The 12,420-nt window shown below is 43.7% G+C and overlaps 1 long non-coding RNA gene across 2 annotated transcripts in view; it reads right to left on the bottom strand.

The window, feature by feature from the left end:
- Window positions 1-1,132: 1,132 nt before the first annotated feature.
- Window positions 1,133-12,420, bottom strand: part of LOC137561073 (uncharacterized) — a 53,600-nt gene continuing 42,312 nt past the window's right edge. Inside the window, exons 1-4 of one of the 2 annotated variants that reach the window (XR_011029865.1) lie at window positions 10,108-10,304; window positions 6,926-7,047; window positions 4,544-4,619; window positions 1,133-2,949 (exon numbers count right to left, since the gene is read on the bottom strand). This is a non-coding gene — a long non-coding RNA (uncharacterized lncRNA). Of the gene's footprint in view, window positions 2,950-4,543; window positions 4,620-6,925; window positions 7,048-10,107; window positions 10,305-12,420 lie in introns of those variants that run through there. The other variant, XR_011029869.1, reaches the window with a different exon arrangement.

The following is a 12,420-nucleotide window of genomic DNA, read 5'->3' as shown; positions in this document are numbered from 1 at the left end:
TATATAACACATTTTTTGTATATATTTTATATATCTATAGCAGCTGTAGAACTTATTTCGATTTATGTTTTAACGGTTTGCAATCAAATTGATAAATAAATATATGCTTTTATGAAATCATTAATAAATTTATTTTTGTACTAATAATAATTAATCCCAGCGCTACCTGTTAACCTAATGTTACAAGTTTGTTAAATTGTTTAATTGAAGTTTGGGTATTTTTTGCTTATTTGGGGTATGTAAACCAAACAAAGCCAAGAGAAATATCTTGGTACTGGCAGCAGGTCTGGACTTGTATGTATGTCAACAAATCGACTGCTGGGTAAAAGTGGTAACTAGGAACTCAACCATCTAGAGAGTACAGGGGCCATAAGCAATTCACTGTTTCACCTGAGTTTTCTCCTAGGAAATTTTCATCTTCACATTAATATAACTTTCCAGCACTTTTCCAACTTAAAAAGTACCAAAAAGTAAATAAAAAAAGGACTATCAAAATTATTTTCAGCATTTTCTTGCTTTCTGATGGCTTAAAATACATTTTATTGACAAATTTAAAAATATCACTCAAGAGAGCACTCAAGAGAAAAAGTTAATTGCATATGGGCCAGGGTATCCAATAGGACAAGAGTGTGGGAAAATGCCAGAAGAGCAAAATGGGCTTTCTGCATTCATTGGCTGACAATGATGTTGGTTTACAATATGGTAAAAACACATTTTCAACAAATTCAGCAATTTTTGAGTCGGAATAGATTTTTGCTAATTTTCAAAGTCCATATGCAGCCATCTGAGCTAAGACAGGAGGTGAAGAGGCGCCCAGTAGGTGTATAAAACACTTTAAAAACAATAACATTTGAAAGGAAGAGGTGGCTTACCTCATAGATGACAAATCACTTTAGAAAAAGGAGTTTAATAGTAATACACAAGCACAGGCAACGCGTTTCCTGGGACCTTGCCCACTTCCACAGGCCAAATAAAGTGCCGCTCTATCTATCAAGCCGCCTCTCGGGGCTTGATAGATGGGCCAGGGTATCCAATGGGCCAGGGTAGCCTGTGCTTGTGTATTACTATTAAACTCCTTTTTCTAAAGTGATTTGTCATCTATGAGGTGAGCCACCTCCTCCTTTCATATTTTATTATTTTTAAAGTGTTTTATACACCTACTGGGCGCCTCTTCACCTCCTGTTGTACCGTACTCCCCCCCGCTTCTAAGTGAGGGGAGTTCCACACACCTAACCCAAGGTGGAATCTCACCACCCCATAGGTCTAGAGTGTATGGGATTTTTCCAAGAGAGCGACCGCCTCCAGGACTGCTGGTATACCTGAGTGGAGTCAGGTCAAGATACTCCACCTGCTTAAAGTGGTCGGTTGCCCCTTGTGCAACCCACCTTTGTGAGTATTCCTTTGTCGAACCCCCCTCTCCCCTATTTTTTCATCCTTTTGTGACATACTGCACCATTTGGGCTCCCGTTGTGTTTTTTTCTCCAGTACTCCAATCTGAGGTAAGAGCCAGACCTCGAGGGTCCAGTAGAGGACGTTAAAGCCTGCAGCCTTATCTGAAATTTCATTTTTGGGCGGTCTAACCGTTTAAGGAAGAAAATATAAAGTGACTCAGTGTTTAAGCTTGGCTGCCTTTGTTTTTTTAATGATAAATTCAAAAGCAGAATCAGATAAATTGGAAGTTATGATGCAAATTTGCAAGAGATTTTTTAAGTTGATCTAAAGGAAATGATATCCCACCAACATTCACAACATTTTTATATTTCTACACCAAGTTATGTTTCTTTTTTGTTTGTTTTTTACAGAAAATTTAGTCTGCTGTGAAATCAAACGTGGAACGTTATCCACTAAGTTATACATTCATTTCAAACAGCAATAAATCAACTAGTAGGGATGACAAGTGATGCTAAAATTTTCAAATTGTCCTTAGTTTTGGGTTCAAAAAGTGCCGGACTAGGAGTTGGAATGGGATATTTAATAATTCGATGTGGAATTTGTCAAATTGGGGTGGTGACTTTTTCAATCACTCAATTTGACAGAGATAAAATGACAGCTTTAAACAATAAAGATATAGAACTAAAAAGTGAAAAAAAACATTCTTAAAACTTTTTTTTTTTAAGTTTCACATTTTAAAAATTGCTTCCACTACAGTTAAAGGTCATTACACCATGTGCTACAGTTCCTCACTTCGCTTTATACAAATGAGCATAGCTGGTGTGAGGAACACAATACAGGAAATGAGGAAGTAATAGAGGAAGTGGACCTGCGTAGCGGGAGAGGGGAGATTATCCTTTTGCCATACAATGAGGAAGAGCCTTGTGGAGTTTGGAGAACCTGTCCTGTCATTGGAAATGTTTAATCAGTACACATGCAAAGAGAACCAAAGCCATCTCAGCAGCTGACCAATACCTGGAGCAACCAATCAAAACCATACTTTCATACAATGGCCGAAACCTGATTGGCTGCCTTGAGCCTCTGCTCCAATACCGCCCCTATTTTCCCTCTTGTTTTCCTAAACTATTCCTGCAGTGTTTAGTGAACCGACAAGCAGAGATGGCCAATAGATGTTAATGAAACACTAACTGAATTTAGCTTGTAACTAAGCCAATCAGAAGCATTCCCTGATGATTTTGAGTTCCAAATTCCAAACTGCCTATAATTTATAATAAAATGGTGTGCAATCCAAAATCATTAGCATCATGTTCACTGAAGTACTGGAGACTTCTACCCCACAGCGGCCTTCATCCTCCTGTAGACAGGTACACTTGGTGAATGACAATGACACAAAGAGATCCGCGATAGGGCTGGACGTCATGTGACAGCAGGAAAGGAAAAAGAGCATTACAAAGTAGCGTCACATCTTGTAGGCGTGGCACAGCTAGAGCAGGCGTCAGAGGGTGGAGCAAGCCACCTGCATGTCCCAGCATTCCTCTGGGTGATTTAGCATTTTTTCTGAAAGGAAGAAGGAAAGGACATAATATTAACGCTGTTTAACACTTTCAGTACCGACATAAAACCTCTGCCGGGACCAGAGCAGATTTTACATTTTTAGTTATGTCCCTATTTAATCAGAAATTGCATCATCACTACTTAAAGTGTACCCGAGGCGACGTGTGCCATGTTGAGATAAATAAGTGTATGTACAGTGCAAAACATATTAATAGCCAGGATGCTTTACTGGTTTTATTTTGCTGCCTGAAAGAGTTAATTTCTAGGCATGGAAGTGACAGCTTCTGTCTTGTCGGTAGCTTGTTGGGGATATAGTAATCATCACTGATAAGCTAATTACAGCTATAAAACGTTTTACTGGCAGAATACAAGTTCTGAGAGCAGAGGGAGATAAAATACATGAACTATTGACTGTTTTCTAACTCTGGGACACTTAAAGAGACACTGAAGCGAAAAAAAATATATGATATAATGAATTGGTTGTGTACTATGAATAATTACTAGAAGATTAGCAGCAAAGAAAACATTCTCATACTTTTATTTTCAGGTATATAGTGTTTTTTCTAACATTGCATCATTCTATAATATGTGCAGATTACACAACACTCAGCATTCAAAATAAGTCTTTCAGAGCAGTCTGTGAATTAATGACCTCTCCTCTAGCAGAGGAAAAGTAAATAGTCCAGGAACAGTTGAGATAATAAAAGTCAGATAACAGCCCTCTCCATGACTAACTTAGTCGGAGAGCTTAATGGCAATGTATTTCACCTGGAACTGAGGATTCTGAGGAAATAAAGTATTTTAATGGTAAAAATGTTGGGCGAAAAAGTGAATAGGGAAAGTGAATGTATAATTGTATTTTATATTTATATATTATATTGTAATTTATAATTTTAATGTAGAGGGCATGGTCTTAAAATCCCCACCACCACCACCATTTGTTTCCCTGGTAGTCTTAAGGTCCATCCTAGGATTTTTTTTTAAAGATTGAAAAAAGATGGTGGCCATTGGTGTTTAACCTCTTGCAGAGAAATCACTGTTCAACTGTCAAAATGTGGCATGTGTGGGACTCTTTAAATAGTGCACTGCAATGTGCTACAGACGCTGGAGGGTTGCATGCATGCGTAATGTATGTATGTATGTATGTATGTATGTATGTATGTATGTATGTATGTATGTATGTATGTATGTATGTATGTATGTATGTATGTATGTATGTATGTATGTATGTATGTATGTATGTATGTATATATATATATATATATATATATATATATATATATATATATATATATATATATATATATATATATATTTGTGAAATAATAGTGTGTGTAATAAAGACAGAGTGTAAGCTCCTCTGGTGCAGAGACTGATGGGAATGGATCAGTGGTCTCTGTACAGCGCTGTGGAATATGTCAGAGTGATATACAGTAAATGTATAATAATAATAGTGTGTGACTGTGGTGAGGACATTAGAGTGTAAGCTCCTCTGGTGCAGAGACTGATGGGAAGGGATCAGTGATCTCTGTATAAAATTAAGTGTACTAGGAGTGTAATCTTAGCTTATAGCAGTTAGACTGATGCTGTTGCTTACCTTAAGTTTCAGTAATTGTTTCACCCAGGGCTCATTTGGAGGAGCACAGAGATGTTTTCCCCTCACTGTGGTGAATCTGGAGAAGACACAGGAACAGTATTTAGCAGAGGACACATTACAACTGGATGAATATGTTTTGTCTGAGTTGGCTGTCTGTCACTGCAGTATCGTACTTTGAAACAACCCTGAAGTGTCCTGTAAAAGAACATTTTCTGTGCACTTTGCGCATTCATCTGCATTTTATTTTTTTTTGCGTTTTTTTTTTTTAAGTAGCTGGTGGTAGTGAATGAGACATCACACGCAGTGTGTGAGTTTATGGCAATATGTAAGGCTTTTTTTGAGCAGTCGAAAACAAAAATGCAATGTGGCAGGTGGAGGGTAGCCTCTAGGTAAGTCTGCTGTCAGTGCAGCCAGTGGAAGAGGAGGGGCAGCCTCTAGGTAAGTCTGCTGTCAGTGCAGCCAGTGGAAGGGGAGGGGTAGCCTCTAGGTAAGTCTGCTGTCAGTGCACCCAGTGGAAGGGGAGGGGCAGCCTCTAGGTAAGTGTGCTGTTAGTGCACCCAGTGGAAGGGGAGGGGTAGCCTCTAGGTAAGTCTGCTGTCAGTGCACCCAGTGGAAGGGGAGGGGTAGCCTCTAGGTAAGTCTGCTGTCAGTGCACCCAGTGGAAGGGGAGGGACAGCCTCTAGGTAAGGCTGTAGTCCGTGCACCCAGTGGTAGTGGAGGGGCAGCCTCTAGGTAAGTGTGCTGTCAGTGCACCCAGTGGAAGGGGAGGGGTAGCCTCTAGGTAAGTCTGCTGTCAGTGCACCCAGTGGAAGGGGAGGGACAGCCTCTAGGTAAGGCTGCTGTCAGTGAAGCCAGTGGTAGGGGCAGCCTCTAGGTAAGTCTGCTGTCAGTGCAGCCAGTGGAAGGGGAAGGGTAGCCTCTAGGTAAGTCTGCTGTCAGTGCACCCAGTGGAAGGGGAGGGGCAGCCTCTAGGTAAGGATGCTGTCAGTGCAGCCAGTGGAAGGGAAGGGGCAGCCTCTAGGTAACTCTGTAGTCAGTGCAGCCAGTGGTAGGGGAGGGGCAGCCTCTAGGTAAGTCAGCTGTTAGTGCAGCAAGTAGAAGGGAAGGGGCAGCCTCTAGGTAAGTCTGCTGTCAGTGCAGCCAGTGGAAGGGGAAGGGTAGCCTCTAGGTAAGTCTGCTGTCAGTGCACCCAGTGGAAGGGGAGGGGCAGCCTCTAGGTAAGGATGCTGTCAGTGCAGCCAGTGGAAGGGAAGGGGCAGCCTCTAGGTAACTCTGTAGTCAGTGCAGCCAGTGGTAGGGGAGGGGCAGCCTCTAGGTAAGTCAGCTGTTAGTGCAGCAAGTAGAAGGGAAGGGGCAGCCTCTAGGTAAGTCTGCTTTCAGTGCACCCAGTGGTAGGGGAGGGGCGGCCTCTAGGTAAGTATGTAGTCAGTGCACCCAGTGGTAGGGGAGGGGCAGCCTCTAGGTAAGTCTGTAGTCAGTGCAGCCAGTAGTAGAGAAGGGGCAGCCTCTAGGTACGTCTGTAGTTAGTGCAGCCAGTGGAAGGGAAAGAATAGCCTCTAGGTAAGTCTGCTGTCAGTGCACCCAGTAGCAGGTGAAGGGTAGCCTCTAGGTAGGTGTGCTGTCAGTGCACCCAGTGGAGGGGGAGCCTTTAGGTAAGTCTGCTCTCAGTGCACCCAGTGGAAGGGAAGGGCAGCCTCTAGGTAAGTCTGCTGTCAGTGCACCCAGTGGCAGGTGAAGGGTAGTCTCTAGGTAAGTCTGCTGTCAGTGCACCCAGTGGCAGGTGAAGGGTAGTCTCTAGGTATGTCTGCTGTCAGTGCAGCCAGTGGAAGGGAAGAGCAGCCTCTAGGTAAGTCTGCTGTCAGTGCACCCAGTGGCAGGTGAAGGGTAGTCTCTAGGTATGTCTGCTGTCAGTGCAGCCAGTGGAAGGGAAGAGCAGCCTCTAGGTAAGTCTGCTGTCAGTGCACCCAGTGGAAGGGATGGGGTTGCCTCTAGATAAGTCTGCTGTCAGTGCACCCAGTGGCAGGTGAAGGGTAGCCTCTAGGTATGTCTGCTGTCAGTGCACCCAGTGGCAGGTGAAGGGTAGCCTCTAGGTAAGTCTGCTGTCAGTGCAGCCAGTGGAAGGGGAAAGGTAGCCTCTAGGTAAGTCTGCTGTCAGTGCACCCAGTGGAAGGGATGGGGTTGCCTCTAGATAAGTCTGCTGTCAGTGCAGCCAGTGGAAGGGGAAGGGTAGCCTCTAGGTAAGTCTGCTGTTAGTAACGCAACGCACCAGTGTGAAAGGGGCCTAAGTCTTTTGCCTTTTGCCAAACCAACAAAACCAGATTACAAAATTAAACTGTCTGTATTAAAGAAGACATTTAATGATTATAGAATAGAGACACTCACACGACAGCGGGGAAGTTGCAGTTGGAGAGGTCCTGGCGACGGTAGCATTTCACCGCGCGTGATGGGATTTCAGCCTTGGGGGGTCTTCAGGCAACAGTCAGACGGGTTTCTGCTGGAGGAGGCTGGAAGAGGAAAGCAAGACGTTCATTGGGGGAACCAGAAACTACTCAGCATGTTAGATGACTTTTTCTGTTTACAGAGTTTCAAAAACATCCAGTTGGTATTTTATGATTTTGAAGCATGATGGCCAAGCGGGAGCCCTCTTTCTCTGCAGTGCAATGGTGCCAGGTTTGAATTCCTGCCAGGACACTATCTGCATAGAGTTTGTATGTTTTCCCCATGTTTTGGGGTCTTACTAGCTCTTCCCACAACTAAGCAACATATTGATAATTTAACAGCCCCCCCCCCCCCCCCGCCCTTTCCCAAGGATTAGATTATGAGTTCCCTGAGGTCAGTGACATGGCTATGTACTCTGTAAAGTGCTGCAGAAGATGTCAGTGCTATATAAATACATAATAATAATAATAATAATAATAATAATATGGTAACATATTAGACTATGACTATAGCAGCCTTCGCAGGATTAGAGTGTGAGCTCCTCTGAGGACAGTCAGTGACATGACTATGTACTCTGTACAGTGCTGCAGAAGATATCAGTGCTATATAAATACATAATAATAATATGGTAGGACATTAGGCTATGACTATGGTAGGATTAGATTGTAAGCTCCTCTGAGGACAGTCAGTGACATGACTATGTACTCTGTAAAGTGCTAAAGAAGATGTCAGTGCTATATAATGTAAATGCATTCAAATAACATGGTAGGACATCACACTTTGACAAGGTGTGTAACTAGAAATCACCGGGCCCCCCTGCAAAAATTTGGAAGGACAGTCATTGACATGACTATGTACTCTGTACAGTGCTGCAGAAGATGTCAGTGCAGAATTTTACACTGGTTTCCCCAGCATGGTACCGTCCTACCCAGAAGAACAGCAGCGGTTAGAGATATCAGACCACTGAGTATGGAGGAATGTATTTATAATTGCCAATACAACAATATAACACCAACAAAAAGAGATGCAGTGGCTGATGCAGGGTCCCCAACCATGGGGCATGGGAGCTGCAGGTGTAACCTCTGCAAGCTAAATTCCTAAAACACTGCTAACTACACTATTTCTATTACTGGTACTATTACTACTGCTAACATCACCAACTCACCATTGCTACCATCACTGCAAATAGTTCTATGAAAACTGCTTCTTGTTACAATAAATACTGCTACCACCAACATATTAATATAACTAACTATTACTACAACAAATATTACTACTGCTGCTACAATGAACACTACTTTACTACACACCAGTACTATCACTTCAACTATTACTACAATTATATTGCTACTTCTGTCACAATGAACAACACTACTTATACTATTCCTACTGCTGCTACTACTATTACTTCTACTGGTCTAGCTAGTAGTACTCCTACTCGTACTCCTACTGCTACTACTACTGCTGCTCCTGCTGCTATTTCTACTACTACTGCTACTTCTGCTACTACTACTGTTCCTGCTACTACTACTACTACAACAACCGCTCCTACTGCTACTTCTGCTATTTATATATTATTACTGCTACAGTGAGTACTTCTACTAATACTACTACCATCACCAACAAACAACTACTATCACTTCTTCTAAAACTACTACTACTAATACTACTACTGCTTCCATCAATACTACTACTAATACTACTACTGCTTCCATCAATACATCTACTAATACTACTACTGCTTCCATCAATACAACTACTAATACTACTACTGCTTCCATCAATACTACTAATACTACTACTGCTTCCATCAATACTACTACTACTACAGCTGCTGCTACTACTACTACTTTCATAACTTTTACTACTAGAACTGTTATTATAACTATTGCTATCAGCATTATGACTTCTGGGTGGTGTACAAGTTGTCATTTAGGGTCGTTTCACACTACAGCCGTTCCATAGCAACAGACAATATAATCACTCGCGGTGTCATGCAATTATGTTTCTATGGCATGTTTGCACTGGCACATCAGCTGTGCGTTGGCTTCCATCGGAATAACGAGAAGCATGTTGCTTGTTTATCAGACAATGTGCGCTTTTACAGTACCAGTGAAGCATGCTTCTATGTATGCCCTGTATGCTTCACTGTGTGCGTCTCACTGCACTTCAACCTCGCAATGCCACTTTTTGATCACTATGTATAGCGTGGAAAAACCCTACACCTCCCTGCAGCCGGTCAGTAAGCTGACTGTGCAATATTTTTTTAATTTGACAGAAACAGTCAATATATAAACTCCTGAGTCCCCAATATTGGCAATAAGAGTAATAAGAAAAAAATATATAAATAAAAATAGGTTCTACTAATTTAACCAGAATAAATACACACGCACACGCACACAAGCACGCACGCACGCACGCACGCACGCACACACACACACACACACACACACACACACACACACACACACACACACACACACACACACACACACACACACACACACACACACACACACACACACACACACACACACACACACACACACACACACACACACATACATACATACATATACGAACTGCATTAATATATAGCCTAAATACTAAAACAAACAAAAAAACACCCGTTTCTAAATATTTCCTAACCGCCAATCATAAATGAGTGCAGACCCCACGCTCTGCTTGAAAACGACATTGTGATTGGCCGGTTTAGATTATTGCACACCGCTGTTATCCGCACTGCTTGCACAGGAAATTACTGGGAACTCCAAAGTGTAAAACTAAATGTTCTTATACTAAAAAGAAATGTATAAAGCATAAAGACAAAGATAAAAATATTTAGTGCAGCAATTAGTTGCGTCAGAACAGTGCGGTGGGTTGCGACACGGTAACACACAGCATACTGTGCATTATCCAGGCAATACATGCGCGTACAGTGAGAGTGAGGCATACGTTCATTGTACAGTATGCCTCACTGTATGGTTCCACCACAAAGCTATCACGCATGCACAGTACACATTGCGCTGCAATAAGATCATAGCACAACATGTTCCATGAAAAACGCTCTTAACAATCTTAGATTAGTAGTGCAGACAGACATAAGTGGCGGTTGTGGCACTTACCCTGCTGGACGGTCCACACGGCAGCGAAGGCGATGATGACGATGAGGAGGTAGGAATGCATGGTGCAGAGATTGGTGCAGGAGCAGCACGTGTGTGCAGAGATTGGTGCAGGAGCAGCAGAGATTGGTGCAGGAGCAGCAGAGATTGGTGCAGGAGCAGCAGAGATTGGTGCAGGAGCAGCAGAGATTGGTGCAGGAGCAGCAGAGATTGGTGCAGGAGCAGCAGAGATTGGTGCAGGAGCAGCAGAGATTGGTGCAGGAGCAGCAGAGATTGGTGCAGGAGCAGCACGGTGTCACACAGCTGTGATATGAGCCTATCCCACTCTGTGTGTCAGTCTTTGTCTCTCAGCCCCGCTCTGATCTCTCTGCAGCTCACTCCTCTATATATATTGCCTCCAGACAAGTCTCACTTTCACTTCCCACAAACATTCTCCCTATTCTCCTCCTCCACCTCCTCTGCAGGGACCGTCCTCTCTTCCAGGGATCCCCCTATACATTTACTGGCCAGCCGCATGTTGGGAGGGGGATAGACAGACTGACGGGGACAATGAAAATCCCCTTTATCACTTTCTTCTATTTCTGCTATTTTTTAGTCTTTTCCAGCAAAGCTTCTTCAGACTTTACTGCTCCTGTACTTCTCAGAAAACTACATCTGTTTACCCAGGATGGGTAAACTCTCCATAAACAACGGTCAGACCATGTGCCCAATGGTGCAGCTACACGGCCATGGGCCCCAGGGGTCTATATGAAAAGGGCGCCGGTAAAAAAGGGCGCCTGGTGGAGCCCATATATACCAACTTCGGCTCCAAAAAAGGCGCCTGGTGTAGCCCATATAAAAACTTCGGGATGTGTTCATTACTATTCCCCCTCCAGGCCGCCATGGATAGTGGGGGAATGAAATAATTCGGCTTCCAGCACTTGTAGCCCATATAAAAAACATAGGCTACAAAAAAAATGCAATAATATGGGCTACAAAGGGGCGCCCTACTGTAGCCGAAAACCTTGTAGCCGAAAAAATATGGGCTACAAAGGGGCGCCCGCTTGTAGCCTATATCAAAACTCGGGCGCCCTTTTCTACACCTTGTAGCCCATATTTCCAGAAATAACATTGATGTCTATGGCGGCGCCCTTTTCATACAGGCAGCTCAGGCGCCCTTTTCAACCGATACCGGGCCCCAGTGCAGGGATTATGCTGCCACCCCATCCATCAGCAGAATATTACATTGCCCCCCTTCCCAGCACTGCGCGCCTCTCTGCCATAAATCCTACTAACACAGGACAGCAGCAGTCAGATGCCTGGGTACAGACAGGAAATAGTTTATCAATGATTATGGCAGTGCACACATAGGGCTAATCATTAACACATTAATCAATGCAGAGGTGATGGAGGGCTCAGATGGACTCTTTGGAGCAGGAGGTCTCTCCATCACTAAAGCTGCCCACACACAGGAGATACAAATCTTTGGAAAATTAAAGGTCAACGACCAATCGCCAAAAAAACTTTGAAAAAAAAAAAGTTAACAAAAAAGATTGCCAAACATGCTGCAAAAGATATTTGTCTCTGAAGCTGAGTACACACATTAGATAAACATCTTTGCAAACTGAGGAATGGAGGTGCATTTAGGCTACTTACACACCAGGACGTTGCGTTTAGGGGACGTTATAGAGCACATAACGTGCCCATAACGCAACGCCTGGTGGTGTTGTAGCAGGACGCTACCAAGAGCCGCGTTACAAGCAGCTCTTGGTGCGCCTGCTCTGTCGGAGGCACTGCAGAGACCACGCGAGCGGAGCTCTCCGCATCACGTGGTCCCGCCAGCCAATCAGCGGCCGCTCCAAAGAGTAAACACTGCAAGTGCAGTGAATATAAAGTAGCCATGTGCCTGGCTACGTAGCGGCCTCTCCCCGCCTCCTCTCCGCCCCTAAAATAAAAAAAACACCTGCACTGAGCATGTGCAAACAGTCTAATGCGGCCTAGCCGCGTATAAAGTACTGCATGCAGTACGTTGTCTTGACGTGCAGCGTTACTGTGTAACGCAACGTTTGCACTGTGAACAGCCCATTGATTTATCATTGCTGTGCGGTGGGGGTGCGTTACAGGCTGCTCTAACGTGCGCCTGTAACGTCCCACTGTGAAAGCAGCCTTAAAGCCTGTTACACGCATCTAAATTTGATTGGCCAATTTTACCTCTTCCATGTAGTATGAGAGCTTGGTTAGCTACACAAAATGTTCATAGTATTCATAGGCAGTCAGGTGAAGTTCATTGGAGGAGCGGAGTGAGCGGCTAGGTGTGTACCTCTGAGTACGATCGGA

The sequence above is a fragment of the Hyperolius riggenbachi genome, chromosome 1 (genome assembly GCF_040937935.1).
Source record: "Hyperolius riggenbachi isolate aHypRig1 chromosome 1, aHypRig1.pri, whole genome shotgun sequence".
NCBI lineage: Eukaryota > Metazoa > Chordata > Amphibia > Anura > Hyperoliidae > Hyperolius > Hyperolius riggenbachi.
Note: the sequence above shows the minus strand (reverse complement) of the source record. Positions and strands in the feature narration are given on the sequence as shown.